Source organism: Myxocyprinus asiaticus, chromosome 20 (genome assembly GCF_019703515.2).
Source record: "Myxocyprinus asiaticus isolate MX2 ecotype Aquarium Trade chromosome 20, UBuf_Myxa_2, whole genome shotgun sequence".
Classification (NCBI taxonomy): domain Eukaryota; kingdom Metazoa; phylum Chordata; class Actinopteri; order Cypriniformes; family Catostomidae; genus Myxocyprinus; species Myxocyprinus asiaticus.
Genome location: NC_059363.1, coordinates 7,030,309 through 7,043,134, shown reverse-complemented (window position 1 = coordinate 7,043,134; position 12,826 = coordinate 7,030,309). Strand labels below are relative to the sequence as shown.

The following is a 12,826-nucleotide window of genomic DNA, read 5'->3' as shown; positions in this document are numbered from 1 at the left end:
GCGGAGCGCACTTTGCATGTACTTTTTATTTGTTTGTGCGCTAGATTTGTGCTTTTACGCTCGATGAACTTTCCAGAGAGAAATGTCAGAGCTGTAATTGACCGATTTAAAGCGTCGGTCTGTGTTCGTGCCTGTTGCGAGCGAATATTAGGCTACTGAACGGGGGAAAGAATTTAAGCACCATGGACAGCGCTCATTAAGAGCATCGGGATTAATAGACGCGTGCAAACTGTATCAAGGAACTAGTTATATCAACAATCAATTAATGCATTTGTGAAAGGGAAGCTTGCATGCAACAAACTACCAGACTTTCTCGAATTAATTATAGATGTCTTGTCTAAGTTGCACACATTTTGAGCACATTGAAATAAATCGAATTTGTGGATTTACAATTAAATTAGTGTTTACTCAAACAACAAGTTAGGTTATTCTCTGTTTTATGATATGTTGAAGGCAAATGAAAAATTCTCTTTTCCACTCTGTGTTTATATATGATGTATAAGCTTACATTTTTTGCTTTTTTAATTTGTGTGAATTAATTACGATTTTTGCGAACCTCATTATACTATTATTGCTAGAATATAGGACGAGTTTGTTGATAGATGATGATCTTCTATATGACAATAATACATAAACACACAACCAAAAACACTGTTCCAGGTTTCAAATTAAAGAACCACAATAAAAAAAACTAAACAATGATGAATAAAATAAAAATATATGTGTGTGTCAGTAAGCAATTTACTGGCTAAGACGTTAATTGTGATGTGCAAAGATTTCACAGAGATCACAATAATAGGTAAAACAAATTTCCTGGCCAAATTTCCTGGCAGGTCCTGGCCATGATTGCTTTTAGAGCTTTGGCTATTCTCTGTTTCACTCTACGCTGTCAAAAGTTTGTTACACCTCTCCATGTGAAAATGAGCCAACAGACATCAATTTTTCAAGCTGAGCCTTGGGACTTTGTTGGCATTGCTCTGCTGTTTGGGGAGGGAAGTGACCAGTTTGGATTGCTTAACTGCCTATCTAGGGCAGGGTGTATTTTCTTGATCATTAGGTCTGTTTTCTGCATCCAGTAGTGAGTTGGCATCTGAATTGTTTTGCTTTGCATTACCTTAAAACAGCTTATAACATTAAGGCTGGTGACGTTGAACCGGAAGTCACTTTGTTCAGGGTTCATGTTTGGTTTGTTCCTTTGATTTTCACATCGGAGGAATTGTGTTGTATTGCTGCAATATTTTTAGATAAGTGCTAATATGATCCAGTTTTAGAAAATAATTGCAACTTAGGTGCTTGAAGCAGGTAGCTTTAAATATTTTAAGCACATCTTCTACCTATTTGCATTCTGTTCCAAGGTACAGCATTGCTTTCATCTAGTATCGTTTTTCCTCACTCATTGCACTTCAAAATATTTATCAAAACTGATCAAATTGTCTAATCTAGAAATGATGTAGAGCTGTGCATTACATACAGAAGTGTGTAATTTCTGCACCACTAGCAGCACCAAATTGCAGAAATAATGACTGTTTTCAAACAGGTTTCCTGAACACCTCCTGATCTTCTATTCATCGACAAACACATAGCCCCACCCCGAACTCACACCATTGGTTGAGCCGGTGTTGCTGAGTCTGGCTGGTCAGGATGCTTAAACAAACTGAGCAATATTTTGAAAGCACCACAGTGTTTTCCATTTCCTGTTTCAAGGCATTGTGCTTGACACATCTTTTCAAAAGACTCTTCTAAATTATTCATGTCATATTGTGCATTACTGATTTTACATTGTGACATGTAAAGAAACATCACATAGTCAGCGATTATGATATAACACACTCTTGAGGGTCCACATGACTTTATTGGGCACGTGGATGGCACCGTATGTCAGACAGTCACCATTGGAATCGTCTGTTAGCCGTAATGTTCTGTACCCTTGTAATGACTAATGGTGTCCATACTGTGCATATGGGCTGTACACATGACAGTCACATGTTGTGCTCTAGGCGTGTGATACTAACATGTTCAGCTTTATTTATAGGGTCATACCGGAGAGAAAGTTAGCAGTCTACATACAGTAAATGACTGTAGCTAGTGGCTTTAATGGATGGCTTCGTACAAGCTACTTCCGCTCCATCAGATTAGTACATTAGGCTTTATCCCTTCCTGAATGGGACACATACTTTAGTTTTAAAGCTGTAATCCCCCCTGGTAAAGATGATTGCTTTGAATCTCTTGAGCGCTGCTACACTACACAGCCATTGCTCTGACACAAATATGATAATTATACAATCGTGAAGTTTATGAATAATCATTTCAAACTGAAAATGCATTTTTTTATACAAGTAAGAGTTTCATGCTACACATTTGCTTTATAGCATTATGTTGCTTCCTTTGGGTTATGTCAGTTGACTGTGTAATCTATGGCATTTACCCAGGATAGAAACATTTTCTGAGGGCAGACTTTTATCTTTTTTTTTTCACCCTCTCATAAAGGACATGTGGTCTTTTATAACGCATTTCATGGCTTGTACTTTGTTAATTGTAACATATCCACTATAAACATGGGGCAAAACACAATCATTACATCCATTGAAAGTATGTGCAAGCACCTGCTTGTATGAACATTATTGTTCATGCTGTGTCATGTTCTATTGTCATGCTGGCTTTAAGTAATTGGAGGATAAGATTGCAATTCAATCAGCTCCCTAGCTCCCTATGTCATGAATCGGTATATCGTGAACACAAATTTGGGCACTGGTAAGGGTGTTCATCCACTGATATACTAATGACTTAATCACCAGTGACACGATTACAGCTGGTATTAATGTGTATGACTTTCTTCTGCAGAACACAAATGAAGATTTTTAGGAGAATATTTCAGCTCTGTAGGTCCTCTAATGCAGGTGAATGGATATCAAAACTTTAAAGCTCCAAACATACATTAAGGCAGCATAAAAGTAATCCATACAACTCCAGTGGTTAAATGTTTTTAGAAGCGATATGATGTGTGGGTGAGAAACAGTTCAATATTTAAGTCCTTTTATTTTTTACTGTCAATCTCCACTTTCACATTCTTCTTTAGTTTTGGCAATTCACATTCTTTGTGAACATCGCCACCTACTGGGCAGGGAGGAGAATTTATTGTAAAAATGGATTTAAATAATGTTCTGTTTTTACCGACACCTATCATATCGCTTCGGAATATCTAGATTTTCCACTGGAGTCTTATGGATTACTTTTATGCTGCCTTTGTGTATTTTGGAGCTTTAAAATGTTGGTACACATTCACTTGCATTGTATGGACCTACAGAGCTGAGATATTCTTCTAAAAGCATCTTCATTTGTGTTCTGCAGAAGAAAGTGTAATGAACTGGCCATGGAGATGGTGTTAGGATCCATGTGATGGAAGTTTATTATGAACACAAGCAAACAATCCAAATCAGCAGGCAAATAGAGGTAGTCGTTAAGCAAGCAGTATAATCCAATAAACCAAAAAGACAGTCAAACAAAACAAAGAGCTATCCAAAAGGCAGTAAATCTTGACACGAAACAACTCCTGGTGTTCTTCTATTGGGACATCCCCTTGGTCGTGGTGCTGGACGATTAGGATGGGCATGATGAAATTCTTGGATCAGGGACGGGTCCAATATGTCCTTGGTAGCTACCCATGATCTCTACTCTGGTCCGTAGCCCTCCCAGTCCACTAAGTATTTTATCTGGCTCCCTCGTCGTCTTAAAGCCATGATCTCTCTGACCATATACGCTGGGGCTTCATCTACCTCCAGTGGAGGTGGAGGCTCAGAATCCGTGGTTCCAGAGCCAGACACTGGGTGAACAGATTTCAGCAAGGACACATGGAAGGAAGGAGAGATGCGGTAATTAGCAGGAAGCTCTAAATGGTAAGTAACTGGGTTTATTTGAAGGATAATTCTGAAAGGACCCACATACATTGGACTGAGTTTCCTGCAGGGTAGCCACAACTTCAGATCCCTTGTGGACAACTAGACCCTCTGTCCTGGCTGATAGTTGGGATGGGGGCGCCTCCGTCGGTCAGCCTGGAAGCGTTGTGCTCCGACCGCTCGCTGTAGCCGGACATGTGCGCTGTCCCACACCCTTTCGCTTCACTTAATCCAGTAGTCCACTGCTGGCACCGTAGAAGGTTCTCCTGACCAAGGAAACATTGGGGGTTGGTAGCCCAGCACGCATTGGAAGGGGGTTAGACCCGTAGAGGTATGAGTGAGGGAATTCTGTGCATATTCGACCCAGGGCAGGAAATTGCTCCACTTCTCCTGTTCACAGCTACAATAACTCCAAAGATATCTGCCTATCTCTTGGTTTAGACGTTCCACCTGTCCGTTGGCCTGAGGGTGGTAACCAGAGGTGAGACTCATATTGATATCCAGTTGTTTGCAGAAAGCCTGCCAAACTCGGGACGTGAACTGTGGACCTCTGTCAGACACGATGTCCTCTGGTATTCCATAGACCCTAAAGACTTGGTGGAACAAAGCATTAGTGGTTTCCATGGCAGTGGGTAAACCCTTGAGAGGGACAAGTCTACATGATTTAGAAAATCGATCTATTATTACCAGAATGGTAGTGTTACCATGGGAGTTTGGCAGGTCTGTGATGAAGTCGATGGACAAGTGGGACCATGGTCTTTGTGGTATTGGCAGTGGTTGAAGCAACCCCGTGGGCAGTTCTCTGGGGGTCTTGGATTGGGCACACACCTGACAAGACTTAACATAGTTAGTTACATCATGAATCAAAGTTGGCCACCAGAAGGAATTACACACCAGGGTAACAGTTCTTTGGATGCCAGGATGTCCAGTGCTCAAGGAAGTGTGGACCCATTGGATAGTCCTGTGATGTAGAGCTTGGGGTACGTAATGCTTGGTCAGGGGGCAGCTAGGAGGTGACGGTTCATGCTGTTGTGCTCGTTGTATCTTCTCCAAGATGTCCCAACTAATCGGTGCTATGATGACAGATGGTGGCAGAATAGACCCAGGGTGAGGTTGGAGGTAGGGTGGATCATGTCTGCGTGAAAGTGCATCTGCCTTGCTGTTCTTGCTGCCAGGGCGGAAAGTGACTGTAAAATTGAATCTGGTGAAAAACAATGACCATTGGGTTTGACGTGGGTTCAATCTCTTGGCTGCCTTGATATATTCAAGATTTTTGTGATCGGTGATAACCTGGAAAGGGTGGACTGCCCCCTCTTACCAGTGATGCCATTCTAAGAGGGCTGCTTTTATGGAAAGTAATTCCTTATTTCCCACATCATAGTTACGTTCTGCAGAGTTCAATTTTCTGGAGAAAAAGGCACAAGGGTAAAGCTTGCCTGGTGTTCCGTGATGTTGTGAAAGGACCACTCCAATCCCGCAATCTGAAGCGTCTACCTCAACGATGAAGGGAAGATTGGGGTCAGGATGTTTCAGTATCGGAGCGGTCGTGAAGATTGACTTGAGGGAGATGAAGGCCTGGTATGCGGCATCATTCCAAGGCAATTTGTTGGGCTTTCCCTCGAGCAACGATGCGAGTGGGGCTGCAATGATGCTGTAATTCCTGATGAAATGGCGATAGAAGTTGGAGAAGCCCAGAAACTGCTGTAGTTCCTTGAGTTTTGAAGGTCGAGGCCATTCGGTGACTGCTGTTATCTTAGAGACATCCATTTCTACACCTTGATGGCTGATATTGTAGCCTAGGAAAGTGGTATGGAACTCACATTTTTCTGCCTTGACAAATAGTTGGTGTTCCTGGAGATGTGATAGAACTGTCTTGACCTGCTGGATATGTTGTTCCATGTCTTGTGAGTAGATGATGTCATCAGTGTAAACCACCACATGTTGATTCAGTAAGTCTCTGAATATCTTGTTGATAAGATATGGAAAAACAGAAGGGGCATTAGCAAGTCCATACGGCATGAACAAATATTCATAGTGCCCCCCGGTGATGAAAGCAGTTTTCCACTCATCCCCTTCTCAGATTCTGACAAGGTTATAAGCACTTCTCAGATCAAGTTTGGTATAGATATTTGCCTCACGGAGTTGTTCAAGGCCTGAGGGGATAAGCGGTAATGGGTAACGGTACTTTATGGTGACAGAGTTCAGGCCTCGATAGTCAATACAGGGACATAGACCTCAATCCTTCTCCAAGAAAAAGAACCCTGCAGCCTCTGGGGAGGTAGAGGGATGGATGAAACCGGAGGCAAGGGCTTCCTCAATGTAATTCTCCATGGCGAGGTTCTCGGGCGTGACAATGCATATGCCTTGCTCGGTGGGGCTGTATTGGACAGAAGTTCAATGGCGCAGTCCCATGGACGATGAGGAGGAAGTTTGATTTTGCTAAACACCTCACTGAACTCTGCATACTCCTTGGGGATCATGGGCTCCTTCTGTGATTCGGGGCTCTCAATACTGGTGATAAAACAAGGCATGGAAACAGCAACATTGAGACAATGTTTGTGACAAAAACTTGACCATTGCTTGAGCCACCTTGGTTCCAAGATATCAGTGGGTCATGGAAGGCCAGCCAGGGATGACCCAGTATAAGAGCATGCTTGGGTGAGTTGATGACATATAGTGAGATTTTTTTCTACATGAAAAAGTCCAACCTTGATGGTTATCGGAACAGTCTGTTGGGTTATGCCAGTTCCAACAGGAGTGTTGTCAACAGTGTTAGCAAGGTTAACAATCTAGATGGCCATAGTTATGTATTCAGAAAGATTCGTACCTTCTCCCTTGCAGGTCAGTTCCGCCCTGAGTTTCAGGTTAAACCCTTCGTGGAAAACAGTCTTCAGAGCGACATCATTCCACCTATTCTGAGCAGCTGAGAGAAAAATACCTTGCATTGTCGTAAAAAACCAAGGCATTTTTCAGCAGAAACATCAAACTTATCAGGTAGAGCAAAGCTTACCGGTTTAGCATGGGGAGCTGTCAATGAGTGAATGTATTGTGTCAAACATTCGTTGGCAGCTCGTAGGTTGTTCAGCTGGTCTTGGTAACCCCTTAACACCTCGCACTGGTGCGCGAATGCGGCCTGGAGCTGTGAAACTTCCGCTGGATCCATGTTAGGCGAAGTATTCTGTAATGAACTGGCCATGGAGACGGTGTTAGGATCCATGTGCTGGAAGTTTATTATGAACACAAGCAAACAATCCAAATCGGTAGGCAAATAGAGGTAGTTGTTAAGCAAGCGGTATAATCCAATAAACCAAAAAGTCAGTCCAACAAGGCAAACAAAACAAAGGGGTATCCAAAAGGCAGTAAATCCAGGAAAACAGGCAATGGTCATAACATGAAAACAATCACCAAAAGCAATGGAAAAACCACTTGGTAAGGCAGGATAAACTGGCAATACTTCACAAAGTCAAAATGGAACAGCATAGAATTTATATAGTTTAAACAGGAAGTCACCAAAGAAGAAACGGTACAGAGTTAGTATTTGGGAGAGGGCTCCCTCTGGTGGTTGATAGGAGGGGGTAACAACCTCGGATGTTACAGAAAGAAAGTCATACACATCTAGGATGGCATGAGTGTGAGTAAATGATGAGATAATTTTAGTTTTGGGTAAACTATACCTTTAATGGTTTTTAGCTCTCTAATCTAAATAAATGTTTTTGGCATTGCCATGTGGCTTACGCAATACCAGGCTTGTCATTTTGTTAAAGTCTTTTTTTAATACCCACTTTTTGGTGTCTGTACTACATCGTGAAAACAATAATTTCATGCTTTATTCACATTTTTCAGCTCGCTGGAGTCTTTCGTTGCTTTTTATGTAGTCTCACTGACTGAAACAGTTTTTGCATTTTCTATTGTTGTAGGTTTTTAAATATTTAGCACCATGTTACTCTTTGGATACTGTCAAGTTTGTGTCATCTTTGCTCAGCTATCCCTTTCACAATTATTTAAAATTAGTTAAAATTACTTAAATATTGATCTTTTTTCACACCAAAAGCGATCGTATGTCTTCAGAAGAATTTTACTGCTGGAGTCGTATCGATGACGTTTATATTGGCTGTCTGTGATTTTTGAGCTTCAAAATAGAAATCACCATCCACTTGCATTTTAAGGATCTACTGAGCTAAGATATTTTTCAAATTTTCTACAAATGTGTTCTGATGAAGAAAGAAAGTCACACACACCTGGGTTATCATGAGGGCAAGTAAATAATGTTAATAATAATAATAATAATAATAATTTCTGGGTGAACTATCCCTTTAAGTTGCAAATAATCAGCTAATAATCCGAATATGAAATCATATTCTTTAAAAAAAATACTTCCTCTGGTACACTTAAAGTGTTCATGATATATTTTTACATTCCTTTATTAAAGCTATTTGATACATAGTCTTGCATCTAAAAAAGAAAAATAAATAGTAAAGAGCTAAGAAAAAAAAAAACTAAAAGTCATAGCACAATAATGTTCTTTGAATTCCACCTTTCTGCCTCACCTTTAGTTTTATAACCATGTGCTTTTAGCAAGGAGAAGAGAAGATAAACACAGAGCACAAAAATTACCCTGGGTTATTTCAATTTTCCACTGATTTAGGACCAATTCCCCTCCTACGGATTATATCTGCAAACATAAGAAGAAAAATGCAAATCCCATATCAGATTTTGTTTACAGATACATTATCTCCTATGAACCACAAAGGACCATGCTGTTTTCAGGCTCTCTGATGAAGAACATTTCTCAGTCGTGAGCAGGCTACAACTGCTCGACGGAGTCTCCTTGATGTTGGGATTAGGGTTTTAATGAAGATAAGCTTGTGGGGGTGTTGGAGGAATATCCCAGGGGCTTTTAGGGTCAAATGTGGCCAGATGGTCCCTAGTGAATTGCTCTAAATGAAGCCATACTTATATGGGGTGCTAGTGGAGGGCGAACCCATTCGAAGCACTGGGTCAGTTGAAATATTTTAAAAGACAATTTAGGTACAGGGGTCATCACATAGATTTTGAGTTAGATTACGTCCGGTTCTTTGATGTTTTTATTGTAAAACATACTATACAATTAAATTAAATGATCAGTAACTAAAGGCAATAAGCTATAAGATACACTGTCAGTTCACACAAACTAATTAAAGTGACGAACAACTTCCTCAAGCGGTTACTTCTTTGTCTTTGAAAGCTGAAGTCCTATGTTTTATGACAACATATTTGATGCAGTCTAAAAAATAGCAAGATGCTCATACTGTTACCAAAAATAGTATGTTAAAAAGCTAACCAAAAAAATGGTGTTAAAGTTTTAGGTAAGCTTCAGGTTTTAGGCTTTGGTTCTGTGTCATTGAAATGCTGCATCAGAGCTGCTATGGATGTATTTCACTCAGGACGTCCATGTGCTCAGAAATGGCCCTGACTGTGCATGAGAATCAACATAAAATGCAACAGGTTTCTGTAGTGTAAAGTCAACTATATACTGTATGGTTAAATAGATGAAAGAGCAAAGAGACCAATCACAATTGCAATGGCATCATCTTTGGTTAGAGCTGAACATTTTGACTAAGACCACGTCTACACTTTTTTAATTAAATTTTTCTATGTTCACGTTCCACGCTAAACTTTCGACAACACTCTCTAAAACCATAAACTTTGGGGAACAATGACGTTTAAGAAACTGAAAAATTAGTTTTCAACTGAAAACTTATTAGAGAGGACATGGTCTAAGTTAGTTAATAGGAAAATAGGAGAACATTTCAATCTTAAATGTCTTAAAAAGTACAAGTAAAAATATACAGCACAGCTAAGGCTAAAATTATCAAAATCTATTCATTACGTGGTTTGAGATGAATTACATGCATTACATTTTGGAGCAGAAGAAAAAATATAAATAGAATGCTGAAGGAATATCAATACAGTGCTGCCTTGCAAGAATACTATATTTCTATATGATACTATGCATAATATTAAATACCATTTCCAGTCACCCAACAGAATCTGGCCCTGTTTATTCCTAGTGCTTTGCTGGTTTTATAAAGGAGACAGTTAAGTCTACAGTATGTTCAGCCCAGTGCCTCTATACAAAAGCATTACATTAATAATCTTGACCTCATACTTCTCGGTGAATAATGTATAATGCCTGCACTATGAGGGCAGAGACAGATGTGACAGTGTGCGGTCCTGACATTACAACTGTCCTTGACATACATATCTGTAAAGCTAGACTGCATTTCTGAAGGTTTCGCCATCCTGAATATGCTCTGAGTCTGAGCTATATGCACTGCATATAGGATTTCTGATTTGAGCCTCATTCTGTACCATGCAAAAAGGATTAGCAATTTGACACAGTTGTGAAGTTGCTGAAGGGAAAGCATGATGGGAAATGTTATTGATGGGAAATATAATATTACAGCTTTTGCCCACCAAAATCTGTTATTTAAAAGAGCACAAGGGGATATCATAAAAGAAGAATGTATATTTGAATATTGTTTTTATTGTCTTCCACTGGAATGAAGAAGAGCAGCTATAAGTGACATCCTCTTCATCACAGGGCTGCGATCGTGATTGCGTGTCCTACTTTTAGACACGGCTACAAGTCTCCCAAGTGAGATGCAGAGCATGATTAATGTGCTTCAGTGTATTTTCCAAATGGAGGTATCCCCCTTAACTGAAGTATTGACGTTCGGAAATACTGAAAATTCATGCCATTCTTACATGCAGTACCTCCTTTGGAGTTTAGGGTAGCGTGGCATCCTAAATTAAATTTAGAGTATTTTTTTATTCCAATTCAGTTCCAGAATTTGATTTGAATTAGGCAGTTACCTGTACTGTATGTTAGACAGAAGTCCAGAAGCCGCAGTAACCATTTACTTTTAATGCATCTTTTTTCCATACAATGAAAGTGAATGATGAATGAGACTAACATTCTGCCTAACATCTCCGTTTGTGTTCCACGGAAGAAAGAAAGTCATATGGGTTTGGATTTAAACAAAATGAGGATTACAGAATTTTCATTTTTGGTTCAATAAACCCTTTAAATTTAGAATTGTGTCCTGCTCGGCTGTAATAACAGGATTCGTTTTTCTCTATATTTCCACACTTTTATAGATGTACATGTTTGGGTATCAGTTAAAGCTGACCTGCGTGTTCGACCTTGTCAAATGGCGTAACCAAAACAACAGTCTGAGAAATGTAACCTGTCATTTGCTTGACAGCTTCAAAGACGTTCGTCGCATGCTAACTACCCACCCTAAAGCACCACGTTCCCAGTTGTTTTATCACACATGAAGAACTGTTGCCTTCTCTAAGGTGTCTAAATTGCTAAATGGTTTATGATGAGCTGTGCTTTTGTAATATACTGGCTTTAACAGTTCATTATTAGAGTGAATGAGGCTCATGCTGTGGGGCCTTGTGAGTTCTAATGTGGCTTCCTGTTGATTTTCACTTCTTCAGACCATCTTTCATGGTGCCATGATGCAATATTCTTTAAAGGGAAAGTTCATGCAAAAATGACAATTCTGTGATCATTTACTTACCCTCATGTCAATTCAAAACCTTTATATTGTTTCTTTTGTGAAGCACAAAATTAGATATTCTTGTATTGCATACAAAAGCATGCACTTACCAATGGCCGTCCTGCTCCAAAAAGGACAACAAAAAAAAAAGCACCATTAAAGGAATATTCTGGGTTCTATACAAGTTAAGCTCAATCAATATCATTTGTGGCATAATATTGTTAACCACAAAAAATTATTTTGGCTTGCCCCTCCTTTTCTTTAAAAAAAAAAAAGAAGCAAAAATCGAGTGAGGCACTTACAATGGAACTTTTTCAAAAGTCTAGCCACAATACATAAACAATATGCATGTAAACATGATTTTAGTGTGATAAAATCACTTACTAACCTTTTCTGTGTAAAGTTATAGCCAATTTTACAACTTCATTGATATGATGATGTAATGGCAACAAACCCGAAAACCCTAAAATGACTGTAAAAATTACAATTTAAACAACTTTACAGCTCAAATAATACATGAGTTTTAATGGAAGAATTAATGTAAGTGCTTCTGTAAAATTATAAGCCTCAGATTTCTGCCTTTAAACCCTCCAAAAATTGGCCCAATTCACTTCCATTGTAAGTGCCTCACTGTAACCTCCATTTTTGCTTTTTTTTTTTTTACAGAAAAGGAGAGACGAATCTGAATGAATTTTTGTTGTAATCAACGTTATGCCACAAATGCTGTCGATTGAGCTGAACTTGTACTGAACCCGGATGATTCCTTTAAATTAGTTCATAAAGCTTGTGCACTATATTACAAGTCTTCGAAAGTCATACAATAGCTTCGTGTGTGCGACAGTCCAAAATTATTGTATTTTTTACAAAAACTCAATGTATTTTTAAATATGCTGTGTGAAGATGCATTGTACCAGGTTTCATGTCAATAAAGTTGAACGCAACTGTGAACTATTCCTTTAAGATGGAATTTTGGTGAATTGTAGGTAAAATTGATGCTCTCTTTTCGTTGTTTGGTACAAGAGGGATGGATGGAGGCACATTTGCTTACTATTGTTGGATTGTTCTTTATGTTGCTTGGTAACTTGCGGTCTTTGCTGTTTGGATGTCCGACCATTTTGTTTAATTTCTGTTAGTTTGCTAGTCTTATGGTTTAGTTTATAGCTTTATATTGATTGCCAATTCAATATGTGCTATATCGAGGGTCTCAGCTAATGATACTTCTGATTTTAACCCTTGTATTACTAAAACGTTGATTTTGATTCCATTTATCGTCTCAGCCTCTCCTTGTTCTCTGGTTGTCATGGATATTGAGCTTTAAACTGAAGGGGATTTGATGTTTAATGTCTGTCTAGGAAACATGTATGTGGCAGAGGTCACAACAGAAAT

The 12,826-nt window shown here is 39.3% G+C and overlaps 1 protein-coding gene across 1 annotated transcript in view; it reads left to right on the top strand.

Moving 5' to 3' along the window:
• Window positions 1–12,826, top strand: part of LOC127411534 (synaptosomal-associated protein 25-B-like) — a 46,122-nt gene that overhangs the window by 409 nt on the left and 32,887 nt on the right. The window lies entirely within an intron of this gene.